Source organism: Hirundo rustica, chromosome 3 (genome assembly GCF_015227805.2).
Source record: "Hirundo rustica isolate bHirRus1 chromosome 3, bHirRus1.pri.v3, whole genome shotgun sequence".
NCBI lineage: Eukaryota > Metazoa > Chordata > Aves > Passeriformes > Hirundinidae > Hirundo > Hirundo rustica.
The window spans coordinates 34,295,117-34,308,352 of NC_053452.1; the positions used below are offsets into that span (position 1 = coordinate 34,295,117).

At 44.7% G+C, this 13,236-nt stretch overlaps 1 protein-coding gene across 1 annotated transcript in view; it reads left to right on the plus strand.

The window, feature by feature from the left end:
- The window catches only part of KIF26B (kinesin family member 26B), a 284,319-nt gene that overhangs the window by 150,153 nt on the left and 120,930 nt on the right, over positions 1 to 13,236 (plus strand). The window lies entirely within an intron of this gene.

Genomic DNA, 13,236 nt, shown 5'->3' on the forward strand with positions numbered 1-13,236 from the left:
ACTGGAGTTGACATAAATGTGAATTTCTGTGCAGATATGGGAAGACAAAAGAAAGTTACTGATTCAGCATTTGGCTGTCTAATTATTGGTTGCTGCTGTCAGAACTACCTTTCTAGAAGGAACCCAACTGTGACTTTTGCTCTTGGGCTTCTTTTTGGGTTAGAGCACATCTGTGCTGCCTGAGGGATGCCCAAGGGCCCTCCTCTAGGTACATATGAAGTCCTTTCCCAAACAGCACTTTCATCCTTTGAAACTCAGACAGTGTAGTGAATTGTATAGGGCCAGTGAATTCACTAATAGATCAACCCACAGAGGAGCGAGACTCAGTCTAATCCTACAGTATATCTGCTGTTTTAAATAAAAAGCATTCCAGAATGAAAATTATATCAATTTTAATGAAAAACTCCTAAATAATGTTCTCCGTAGACTGTGGTTAAAATAGCCTCTAAACAGTGTCTCCACTGATTGTTGCTATTACATTACTCATTGTAAGATTTCATTCTTTTCCTATAGTCTTTTCAAAATGTAAATGAATTTAGATTATTATAATCATTTGCCTTAGATCCTGCCAATTAAAAGAGAAGAAAGATGGAATAGAGGTATTGTTTTGCAAGTGACAATTAGAAATCTTGCACTGCCTTAGGTTGCATTTCTGTTTGTTTTCCTAATTTCCTATGAATACCATTCTGTGTTTTTCTTCCTTTTCATTTCTTTTGTTTTCCATGGGGGTTATCAGCAGAAAAATTTAATCTAATTATTCAGGGATCATGTTCATGTCACAGAATGCCTCTCTTGCCACAAAGGCTTGTATAGGCCTCCCCATGATACTTCTGGCTGACATCTTCCTAGCCCTGGAGTTTTTCTATTCACATCCTGGTGCTGTTGTTGAGTAGAAAGGGTAAAGCAGCCTCTTTTACTAAAAGGTCTTCAAGATCCGTAAGTGTTAGCTTTTAAGTGACTTGACTGGTGAACGTGAAATGCTGTCCATGCCCACGCACAATGCAAAGAGTCCCAGGTCTGCCCTGGACTGTGCTTTAGGAGAGCACGTCTGAGGAGCCCCATGATGGTCACACTGTCACAGCGCTGCCAGGACTAACCAGACACTGCCGTGGTCACGCCTGCCACATCGTAGCTGTGCTCCTGTGAAGCAAAAACAGCTTCAGCCAGAGAAGCAAAGGATGCATCACTGCAGTAGGGGAGCCAGAACAGAATCAAAAGGTCAAGAGTTTCTGCAAGACAGGATGTATGCTGGCACATCATCGAGTGGCAGAGAGTTGGTGAGGTAAGCAGCAGTTGTTGCAGAACAGAAATAACTTCTGGATCAAGTTCACACTTGTTTATTTCACTGTCCTCTTTATAATGAGCAGCTTGTAGCTTCTGAGGAAATGCAAGAAATTCTATGGGAACCAGGCATAAACACATCATCTGACTCCTAGTACCGAGCTGTGTGGTTCATTTGAATCTGGTTCAAGCAGCAATCCATCCATCATCAACTTGGCCAGTCACGTGGGACACAGTGTCTTCCTGGCCAAGACCAGCTGCACACTATTGGTTCCCTAAAAGATGAGGGCAGGGGAAGAAATACCCTGCAGAAATGAAGGAAATATTGTCATGCAAGTCCTCCTCTGGGTTGGAATGGCATTTCTTCAGCAGTCTGGCTTTAGTGATGAGTTTAGTACCTTAGTACCAAAGTTTGCCATTATAGTACTTCAACTGCAGAGAACATGTTAAGCTGTAAACAGCATCAAACTACATTTCTTCCTGATTCTTAAGGTCTAATCATCTTTATTTAATAATCTAGTTCATCTTTATTTAATAATCTAGTTCATGGTAGATTTTCAACAAACAAATTGACCAAAATTTTGATAGGAGTGGTGGGAAAAAAAATAAATCTAAACTTTAGACAGTACAAAAATGTCAGTTTTGGGCAAAGGCTATTTTTTTTTTTAAATTTATTAACAATAAAGCCCAGAACCTTTTTCGAAAGAACTTCTGCAACTTAGCCAACTGCAATAGAAAAATTGCTGGATAAATCAGTTCTGTATTACAGTTTACCACATCGCACTTATAGATGGCTCCAGCCAAATTGGATGTAAACTTTGTAGACATGGAAGGTAGAATCTAAAAATGCCCAAGGATATTTTTTTAGAGACAGATACTAATACACAAAAGATAAAATGTGCCTTGAATCTGAAGGGAAGTCAGACCTTAGTGACAGCTGAGCACAGGCTCAGGATATGTTGCTGACATTTGGACTTCATAATATAAATGGTCAGGATAGTCAGGTTCCTGCTACAGAAAGAATGTTATGCCAGCCAATGTTATTTTGTTGATCTTTTGACCCACTGTTTAAACAGTTGTACTGGCTTGAAGGCAAAACCAGCGAGAGACTCCATGTCAGAAAAAACAATTTAATAGGAGAGGAAAAAAAAGTAAAATAAAATAAAACACATGCAATGGTACAAAAGATCACTGACAGAGTCAGAATACAACCTGAAACCGTGGTGGTGGCAGTCCAGATGAAGTGGTCTTGTTGAAGCAGTGTTCTTGCAGAAAGGTCTGGTAGCTCTTGTCCTCTGGGAATCCAGTGGGTAAGGCTGCCTGTGCTGTCCCAAGGCCCCGATTATATCCAGGTGGGAATGCTTGGCTCCTCCCCCTGGGCGGAGCATCTCACAATGGACTGATATCATTTTATCAGTTTTGCAATGGGTCCTTGATTGCCTATTAAACAGAGATAGCTCCTGGGGAGAGTTATCTATGAGTCATGCAGGACGGCATTGATGGGCCATTAACAGAAGATAGTCTGGAGGGAGGGGGCACGGGAAACAGTGGTGCACAACAACATTTCATGTAGATGGTGATAGAATACATACTTTGGGCACATTTTACATTGTAACCTAGGACATAATCCACCCCTTATTCTATGACCATCTACATTATACCTAAATTAATACATTCTTACAGCTAGATAGATAAATATACACATATACAGAATGAAACCCTACACTCAGTTCTCACTTAAAATTAGGTCTCCCTGTGGTACACAACGGGTTTCCCCATCTTTCTGCATTACCCACCAAGTGGAACCAGGTCCTTGAGCAAAAACAATCCCACGGATGGGTCTGCCTTTGCTTGATGTGGGATTAATCCAAACAGTTTTTCCTAAGATGCCTTTCATGTGTACCACAGGGACTTTATCTCCATCCACTGTGTGCAAGGGTTCAGACTGGGCAGGACCAGCTCGATTGATTGACCCTCGAGTGTTGACCATCCAGGTGGCCTTTGCTAAGTTCAGTTCCCAATTTTTGAAAGTCCCCCCACCAAGCGCCTTCAGGGTAGTCTTAAGTAACCCATTGCACCGTTCAACTTTCCCGGCAGCTGGTGCATGATAAGGGATGTGATATATCCATTCAATGCCATGTTCTCTAGCCCAGGTGTTTATAAGGCCGTTCTTGAAATGGGTCCCATTGTCTGACTCGATTCTCTCAGGAGTGCCATGTCTCCACAAGACCTGCTTTTCAAGGCCTAAGATAGTATTCCGAGCAGTAGCATGAGGTACAGGGTAGGTCTCCAACCATCCAGTGGTGGCTTCCACCATAGTTAGCACATAGCGCTTGCCTTGGCGGGTTTGGGGAAGGGTGATGTAGTCAATCTGCCAGGCCTCCCCATACCTGTACTTCAACCATCGTCCACCGTACCACAGAGGCTTTACCCGCTTGGCCTGTTTGATTGCAGCGCAGGTCTCACAGTTGTGGATGACCTGTGAGATGTTGTCCATAGTAAGGTCCACCCCTCGGTCACGGGCCCATCGGTATGTTGCATCTCTCCCCTGATGACCAGACGCATCATGGGCCCAACGGGCTAAGAATACTTCTCCCTTGTGTTGCCAGTCTAGATCCACCTGTGATACTTTCACCTTGGCGGCTTTGTCCACCTGCTCGTTGTTGTGATGCTCTTCATTAGCCTGACTCTTGGACACATGTGCGTCCACGTGTCGAACCTTAACGGTCAGCTTCTCTACTTGGGCGGCGATGTCTTGCCAAATCTCAGCAGCCCAGATGGGTTTCCCTCTGCGCTGCCAATTGGCCTTTTTCCAGCGGTTCAGCCATCCCCACAGAGCATTAGCTACCATCCACGAGTCGGTGTAGAGATAGAGTCTTGGCCACTTCTCTCGTTCGGCAATATCTAAAGCTAACTGGATGGCTTTAAGTTCTGCAATTTGACTTGATCCACCTTGTCCTTCAGTAGCTTGTGCAACTCATCGTGTGGGGCTCCATACTGCAGCCTTCCATTTCCGGTTAGCGCCTACAATTCGGCAGGAACCGTCAGTGAAAAGGGCATATTGTCTTTCAGTCTCCGGTAGCTCGTTATATGGTGGGGCTTCCTCGGCACGTGTCACTTGTTCTTCCTCTTCTTCAAAAGATAGTCCAAAAGTCTCACCTTCAGGCCAGTTAGTTATAATTTCCAGAATCCCAGGGCGATTCGGGTTTCCAATACGGGCGCGCTGTGTGATGAGGGCAATCCATTTGCTCCATGTGGTGTCAGTGGCATGATGCGTGGAAGGAACCTTTCCCTTGAACATCCATCCCAGCACTGGTAGTCGAGGTGCCAAAAGCAGCTGCGTTTCAGTGCCAATTACTTCTGAGGCAGCTTGAAGTCCTTCATAGGCGGCTAAGATTTCCTTCTCTGTGGGAGTGTAGTTGGCTTCAGATCCTCTGTAGCTTCGGCTCCAAAATCCCAGTGGTCGGCCCCGAGTCTCCCCAGGCACCTTCTGCCAAAGACTCCAAGACAGGCCATTGTTCCCGGCTGCTGAGTAGAGCACGTTCTTCACCTCTGGTCCCGTCCTCACTGGGCCAAGGGCTACCGCATGAGCGATCTCCTGCTTGATCTGGGCAAAGGCTTGCTGCTGTTCAGGGCCCCAGTGGAAATCGTTCTTCTTGCGGGTGACCAGGTAGAGAGGGCTCACAATCTGGCTGTACTCAGGAATGTGCATCCTCCAGAAACCTATGGCGCCTAGGAAAGCTTGTGTCTCCTTCTTGCTGGTCGGTGGGGACATGGCGATGATCTTATTGATGACCTCAGTGGGAATCTGCCGCCGTCCATCTTGCCACTTTACTCCCAGGAACTGGATTTCTTGGGCCGGTCCCTTCACTTTACTTCGCTTAATGGCAAAACCAGCTTTCAGCAGAATCTGGATGATCTTTTCTCCTTTCTCAAAAACTTCCCCTGCTGTGTTCCCCCATACAATGATGTCATCAATGTACTGTAAATGTTCAGGAGCCTCACCTTTTTCCAGTGCAGTCTGGATCAGTCCATGGCAGATGGTGGGGCTGTGTTTCCACCCCTGGGGCAGTCGGTTCCAGGTGTACTGTACGCCCTTCCAGGTGAAGGCAAACTGGGCCCTGCACTCTGCTGCCAAAGGAATGGAGAAGAAGGCATTGGCAATATCAATGGTCGCATACCACTTTGCTGCCTTGGACTCTAGCTCGTACTGAAGCTCCAACATGTCTGGCACAGCAGCACTTAGTGGTGGGGTGACTTCATTCAGAGCACGGTAATCCACAGTCAGTCTCCATTCTCCACTGGACTTACGCACTGGCCATATAGGGCTGTTGAAAGGTGAACGAGCCTTGCTGACCACCCCTTGGCTCTCCAGTTTCCGAATCATCTCATGGATAGGAGTCACAGAGTCTCTGTCGGTGCGGTATTGCCGTCGGTGTACTGTTGTTGTGGCGATTGGTACCTGTTGTTCTTCAACTCTTAGTAGTCCCACAGCACAGGAGTCATCTGAGAGACCAGGCAAGGTACTCAGTTGTCTGATGTCTTCTGTCTCTACAGCAGCTATCCCAAAAGCCCAGCGATATCCTTTTGGATCTTTGAAGTATCCATTTCTGAGGTAGTCTATGCCAAGGATGCATGGGGCCTCTGGGCCAGTCACGATGGGGTGTTTTTGCCACCCATTCCCGGTTAAACTCACTTCGGCCTCCAATACAGTCAGCTGCTGGGACCCTCCTGTCACTCCAGAAATAGAAATGGATTCTGTTCCTACATACCTTGATGGCATCAGGGTACATTGGGCACCAGTGTCAACCAAAGCCGTATATTTTTGTGGGTCAGATGTGCCAGGCCATCGGATCCACACAGTCCAATAGATCCGATTGTCCCTTTCCTCTACCTGGCTAGAGGCAGGGCCCCCCTATTCCTGGTCATGGTACACGTTGCTTTCTTCCTGTAAATATGTTCCTGAGGTCCCTTCAAGTGGATCAGTCATATCATTCTTCTTATACTGTCTGGGGTTCTGTGCCTTTGAGACTGGAGCAGTGTTGGCTCTAGATGAGCTCTTCATGGTAGGTGTCTCTCTCTTCAGTTCACGTACCCGAGCTGCTAAGGAGGAGGTGGGTTTTCCATCCCAATTCCTCATGTCTTCTCCATGTTCCCGAAGAAAAGACCAGAGGTTACCCCGTGGAGTGTATCCTCTCACCAGCCAGGGCTGGTGGGTACCTGCTCCTAATGGCAGAGACTCTTGTTGGTTCTGGCGAGATGTGGTAAATTTCTTCCTTAAGTTCCTTTTTTAGTTTCTGATGGCCCTCTTCAATCAAGTTCCGGACTTGCTCAGCCAGCCTTGTTTCCACGGATGAGACATGGGTACGAAATGGGGCGGTGACAGTATCCTCGTAAATTCTTAGTTTATTGACCAAGACGCCCACCTTGTCCTCACCTTCCCTCCATTGCAGCGTTGCCAGGTAACGGGAGTACATCTCTGGTCCAAGCCGTGCAAATCTCAACCACATCTGCGATGTGCACTGGACATCATCTGGGCTTTTAGGAAATCTCTCGTCTTCTGAGAAAATGATCTCTAGCACAGCCAATTCCCTCAGGCATCGGGTACCTTGTTCCATTGTGCTCCATTTTCCTTGGTGCACCTGGAGGTCTTCTTTACAAAGGTATCTGTCCCTCACACTTGTTAGCAGTCGCCGCCAGAGGCTGAGAGTTTGTTGGGTTCTCCCGATCCCCTGGTCAATGACCACATCCCGAGACAGCGATCCCAGTTGCCTGGCCTCACTTCCATCCAGAATGGTGTCATTGGCTGCAGCATCCCAGATGCGGAGCAGCCAGGTCAGGATGGACTCGTTTGTCTGGCGGGTGAATTCCCTCCGCAGGTCACGCAGTTCACCCAGGGATAGAGAGCGGGTGATGATCTCTGGCTCTGTCTCTTCTGCTGAGTGTGAAGGTCCTGCCACATCCTCATCAGTCATTATGCGGACTGATTTGCTCTTTGATTTCTTCTTCTGAACAGGGGCAACTGCCACTGGTTTAGGTTGTTCTGCTTCGGTGACAGTTTGTGTGGAGATGCTGATGGCACCTTTGGTTTCTTTCTCCTCTGTGACAGCTTGTGTAGACACTGACACTGTTGCTTTGTTTTTGGTTCCTTTCTTCTCTGTGATGGTCTGAGTAGATGCAGAAACTGTTGCTTTGTTTTTGGTTCCTTTCTCTTCTGTGATGGTCTGAGTAGATGCAGAAACTGTTGCCTTGTTTTTGGTTCTTTTCTCTTCTGTGACAGTCTGCATAGATGCGGTTCCTGTTTCCTCTACGACAGTTTGTGTAGACACGGATGCCGTTGTTTTGCATTTGTTTCTTTTTCCCTCCTCCTCAAGGAGACGCTGCACCACCCCATGTAGTGTTTGATTTCTAAACATGGTGCAGGCCGTGCAGAGAAGGCAAAGCAGAACTAACAACAATATTATGCTGTCCTTGGCACCTAGAGAGAACTCAATACTTTTGAAAACTGCTGTGCCATACCTAAAAGACTGGAAAAAATCATTCTTTACCCCTCCCCACAGGGGCTGGGTGCGATTATTGAGAACCCAGATGTAGCATTCTGGACCAGGACAAGAACACAAAATAGAGTATATATTCCGAATGATGCTCATTGCCTCAGAGGTTATCATACAATAAACATAATAGACCAATACAGCAATTCTGGTACCATACCCTGGTCTACACATGAGCATTAAGACCGGCAAATACTGCCCCATGTGCGGGAAAATGTAGAGAGCTAGGTATAAGATATATGAAAGCATGTTGAGCATCACAGCGGACAGCTGTTTCTTTTTTCCTCACTATAAAATTGTAATTCTGACTTCTCTCAGTACCTCCTGCCCCACGTTGGGCGCCAAAATATATGTACTGGCTTGAAGGCAAAACCAGCGAGAGACTCCAAGTCAGAAAAAACAATTTAATAGGAGAGGAAAAAAAAGTAAAATAAAATAAAACACATGCAATGGTACAAAAGATCACTGACAGAGTCAGAATACAACCTGAAACCGTGGTGGTGGCAGTCCAGATGAAGTGGTCTTGTTGAAGCAGTGTTCTTGCAGAAAGGTCTGGTAGCTCTTGTCCTCTGGGAATCCAGTGGGTAAGGCTGCCTGTGCTGTCCCAAGGCCCCGATTATATCCAGGTGGGAATGCTTGGCTCCTCCCCCTGGGCGGAGCATCTCACAATGGACTGATATCATTTTATCAGTTTTGCAATGGGTCCTTGATTGCCTATTAAACAGAGATAGCTCCTGGGGAGAGTTATCTATGAGTCATGCAGGACGGCATTGATGGGCCATTAACAGAAGATAGTCTGGAGGGAGGGGGCACGGGAAACAGTGGTGCACAACAACATTTCATGTAGATGGTGATAGAATACATACTTTGGGCACATTTTACATTGTAACCTAGGACAACAGTGATGAGAACATTTAGAGTGTCATTGGAAAGCAAAGTTTTGCACTGATATAATCAAGTCTCCTCTGAGCTTTATCACCTTTCTGACATGTTCTGAAGTCATAGCACGTGGTAAAAGATATGTTGACCTGTCAGTTAAATTAGGATCTAGCAAATATATCTTCAAGATAGTGTTTCATCATTTCATCGTAGTCAGAGACTGTTATTTTAGTAGCTATGGACACCTGTGCACAAGATGCAGTTCCTATACTCAGCCAAAGCTGCTCTCTAAGAGTGGTAGTTGTTTTTCTGATAGATGTTTTCTATTAAACATCAGGGCTGCTCAGCAGATGAGTATTTATGTCACCATCTCTCATCTTGCCATGCTTGTGTTTTGCCTTCTCTTGCTGCTTATGTTGCAGAGGTCTCTGACTGAGCTTCATTTGTGTAGGTGTGTGCTGAGGGAGAAATGGGGCAGGATGCACCTTTGCCTTCAGACAAAGGCAAAGCAAAGAAGTCAGTTTGCATTCCCTGCCTCCTCTTTACCTCTCCAAAGCATGCCATTCCCAACAGGTGGAGAAAGGGATAGAAATTTGTTCTTACTCTCTCAACGTACGCTGTAGCCACTGACAAGGATTAATTCTGTCGGAGGTGAGAGGTACCCTATAAATATTTGCTGTATCTGCTCCCCAGTCCTTGCCTCTATACCCATCTATTGTGTCAGTGTGATTCAGTGTCCTCTCCTTAGCATTTCAGAGCCTTTAGTGGTGTAAGTCAAAGCCAGTAATACCAGCAGTGAATTCATATTATTTAGGTGAGGCAGTGCCTCACTGAATACTCAGAATCAGTGTTCTTTTTAAATACTAGACAATTATGAAGGGCATTAGTTGCATCAGGGCAACTGAAAGTCAGGGTTTTTTTTGCAGCCAAAACTTACTGAAAAGCACCCATGGTGAGAGAATCATTGAAATTCTAAAAATAATTAGGGCAGTAGTGAGACATTATTATACCTACCTTGTTATTGGAACTAAACTATGCAGCACTGAAAATACCATTCTTGGAAAGAAAATTCATTCCTGAATATCAGTCTCTGAATTCTCAAGCGTATTTGCTTGAGTACAATATGTTGTTAATATTATTTAAGACAGATTTTAGGTATTTAGATGCTTAACCTCCAGTAGCTTTAGATAGTACTGAAACTACACAAAAAAACCTTTCAAAATTGAACCCTTTTATTACTGCAGCAGAGAACATTGCACAAAACCTTGAGAGAGCAATGAGTTTTAAAGGAAAAAAGTATTTAAGAGAAGTGAACACAGTTTGAGATGGAGGCGAAAGCCAACTCTTAATCCTGTTTGTGGGCTTTGCTCCAGCTGGGCTAGCTGTGTGGGTAAGAGAAGCCAGATTTGGCATTGGGAAGAAATAACACTAAAGAAAACATAGGGTCGAAGAGATGCAGTGTGCAAGAGCTAAGCTGTATTCTGTATTTCTGGGAACACTGGGAGGAGGAGAGGAGACTTCCTCTCTACAGTGTTAGGATGCAGGAGCATGGGGAATACTAGCTACAGTGTTGTGAGAGAGATTGGGAAACCAGGGAGTTCAGGGGAGGGGATTAAGAATAATTAACGAGTCCTCATAAAAAGGACTAAATGAGTATAGTTTGGCTAAGTGGTGACTAATATAGCCTGGGGGGATAGAACAGCCCACAAATATCTCAGGGATGGAACTCCCACAAAGAGAGAGAAGAATTATTTAGCATAAAGGATGAATTGAAGCTATAAGTAAATGGAGGAACTTAGACAAAGAAGAATTTAATCTCAATATTGGGAACAATTTCCTGTATGAGAGTTCAGTTATTACTCCCTGGAATAATCATCCTAAAGAAGTGTGGGAGCCTGACTTTTCCCTGTATTAAACACTTGGCTGTAAAAGTGCCACACACAACTGTGGGGCAATCTTAATCTTACTGTGAGGGAATAGAAAAGGTCTAGGGGTCCACCACCCTTATGCTCTCTGAAGGAATAACATGTCTGTGGACCTGTTTTTCTTCCCTGATATTTGGAAGTTTTTTTCTCTGCTGAGGAATCAATTTAAATTCCAAAGTATATTGGCAGATATACCTGAATAGGTGCAGCTGCCCTTGTGCCATGGGAGGTTGGCCCTGGCTGCCTAGGAGCAGCTGTGCCAGGGAGGACAGCTTTTATTTATTTAATTTGATTAAAAAAAAAACCTAGTAGGAGTCTTCAGAACAACCAGTACCTTGGACGCCTAATAACATGTATGATGATACCTTTTTTATTATTGTTGGTTAGGCCTTCACAATTTTGCTTTGAACAGGACCTCTTCTGTTGGGCTGCACTGATACACTTTTTTCACCTGGAAAAAAAGGTAGCCTCAGGGAAATTGTAAACAGCACGGAGTCCTTGAGACCGTTCTGCCTGTCTAAGGCACAGCTGTGTCTGAGGAGCAGGTGGCTTCCCCACTGTCCCTTAGCGACATATTCCTGACACTGCTTTCAGTCACATCCCCTTTGTGCTGGTGCTGCCTCTGGCAGTGCCTTTCTTTGGAGCAGACTGCAGCGCTTGCTGTGTGTACTACCGGGAGCTTACGCAGATGCCATCGCTGGAGCTTCTTCCAGCCGTAGGGGGATGATGCGGTGTTGCTTGGGGTGTCTCTTTGCTGACAGGAGGGCATGCTTCACTTGCTCTGACATTCTGCCTCTTGTGCGAACATTTATACTGAGGCCACCTGAGTTTATAATGCTTTAACATCTGAATTTTATGCAGGTGTAAACAAGTAATGAGTTTGCAAGGTAATGAAAAATCAGGCCTGAGTTCCTCAGGAGCAGGCTCCATTGTTATTTGAATAAGGAGACATGCAACAGTGATTCCAAAATCTCAGGAGAGTTTTTGCAAACATGCTTAAATCAAACTGCAGTTAGAGAAATGAAATTGAAAGCCATGTTATGGCAACAGCTGGAAGGAAGATCAAAGGACCATGGTGGCACAGAGAGAGTGGCCTAGAGAATCACTCGTCTTCATGCTTCTGGCTACATCTTGATTTCATGCCACAGTTTACTGACCTCCTTTCCTTTTCCTTCTGGGTGTTGTGCCAATGTGACTCTTTGTGGGTCAATGTTGTAAGCTGGATCACTGGTAGGCTAAAAAGGCAGCCCTTCAGGGGCGTGCTTGCTCTCCCGACTTGACAAACCATGACCGGCAGGGTGGCAGAGGGATCTACGGTTCATCTTGGCTGTTACATGTGAGCCTTGGTCTTGTGGCTTCTAAACTGGAGTAATTGGACATGCCTGTTCCAACAGCCAAGGTTTGCATCTATACAACTATTTATGTTTATGTGTACTTTGCCGTGTAAATTAAATTTAGCTCATCGCATTACAGAGGTAAAAATTACATTCTGTGCATGTGTGTCTGAAGAAACCGGTAAAGGCTTAACCTCTTCAGCTCTCTGCAAGGGAATTCTTGGGTTACTGGTTAAATGGGGTCCCAGCAGGTGTTTGCCTCTCTCTCTGCCTCTCCCAGTTACACACGTCCTGCGTGTTTTGCTCTTTCATAGCCACTCCTGCACTTTGGATAGCACAGAAGAAAGGAACAGATGCAGCTTCTTTCAGAAAGCTGCAGGGAGAAGTTTGTAACGTGCTATTCAAAACCTCCTATAAATGAGAAAAGTATTGCTAGAGCGGGTACCCTGTGGGGTGGGAAGTTACTGTGAAATTCAGTCGAGACACCATATCAAATGAAGTCTGTTAGGCAGTAAGAGCGTTTGCCTAGAGAGTTGTAACTCCACCATTCCTTCCAGCTTTGGACCATCTCTGTGGGTTTGGGGAGCTTCATGTCTTCACCTTCCTACTGTCGTACTTCTGCGAAGAAAACTACATCTCTAACTAGGAACATCTGAGCAAAATGTTTTCTTATCAGACACAAAGAAAAGTTTCTTGCATTTGATTTTCTAACCATAATGTAGTAATGATAACGATGGAATGGTAGGCAATATAATTAATGTCATTACAGTTATTTGGATGGGGAACTGGAGGAGTTTTATTACCTTCTTTGCTTCTTTTATAAGCTTCAATATGCCCATTTAAAAAGTATAATCAAAACAATATGTTTCCTTGGTTTAGACATTAGTCACTATGAAAAGTTCCTAACGCTGAGATATACAGATGCTTTTCCATGAAGGGTGGGTTTAATATTACGTTCATAAGATGTGCCTAAATGGGTCTTTTTGAGTCAGCATACCAGGAACTAAATGGATAAAAACAGGTGAAGCATTACATAAACATGTAGTTATATTCAGTTACTGCAAGTTTCAATATTATTTATATTTTTATTAGCTGACCTAACTTTCATCCTTTCATCCTTTCATCTTTTCTTCTGCTATTTTAGCAATCATTCCTGGATTAGGATGCTTTTAGCTTTGTATCTAATGGGGATAAAGAATGGGACAAATTTCAAACTCTCCATGAAACAGCTGCTGTGAAATCACACTGAAGTATTTGGAGCAAAGC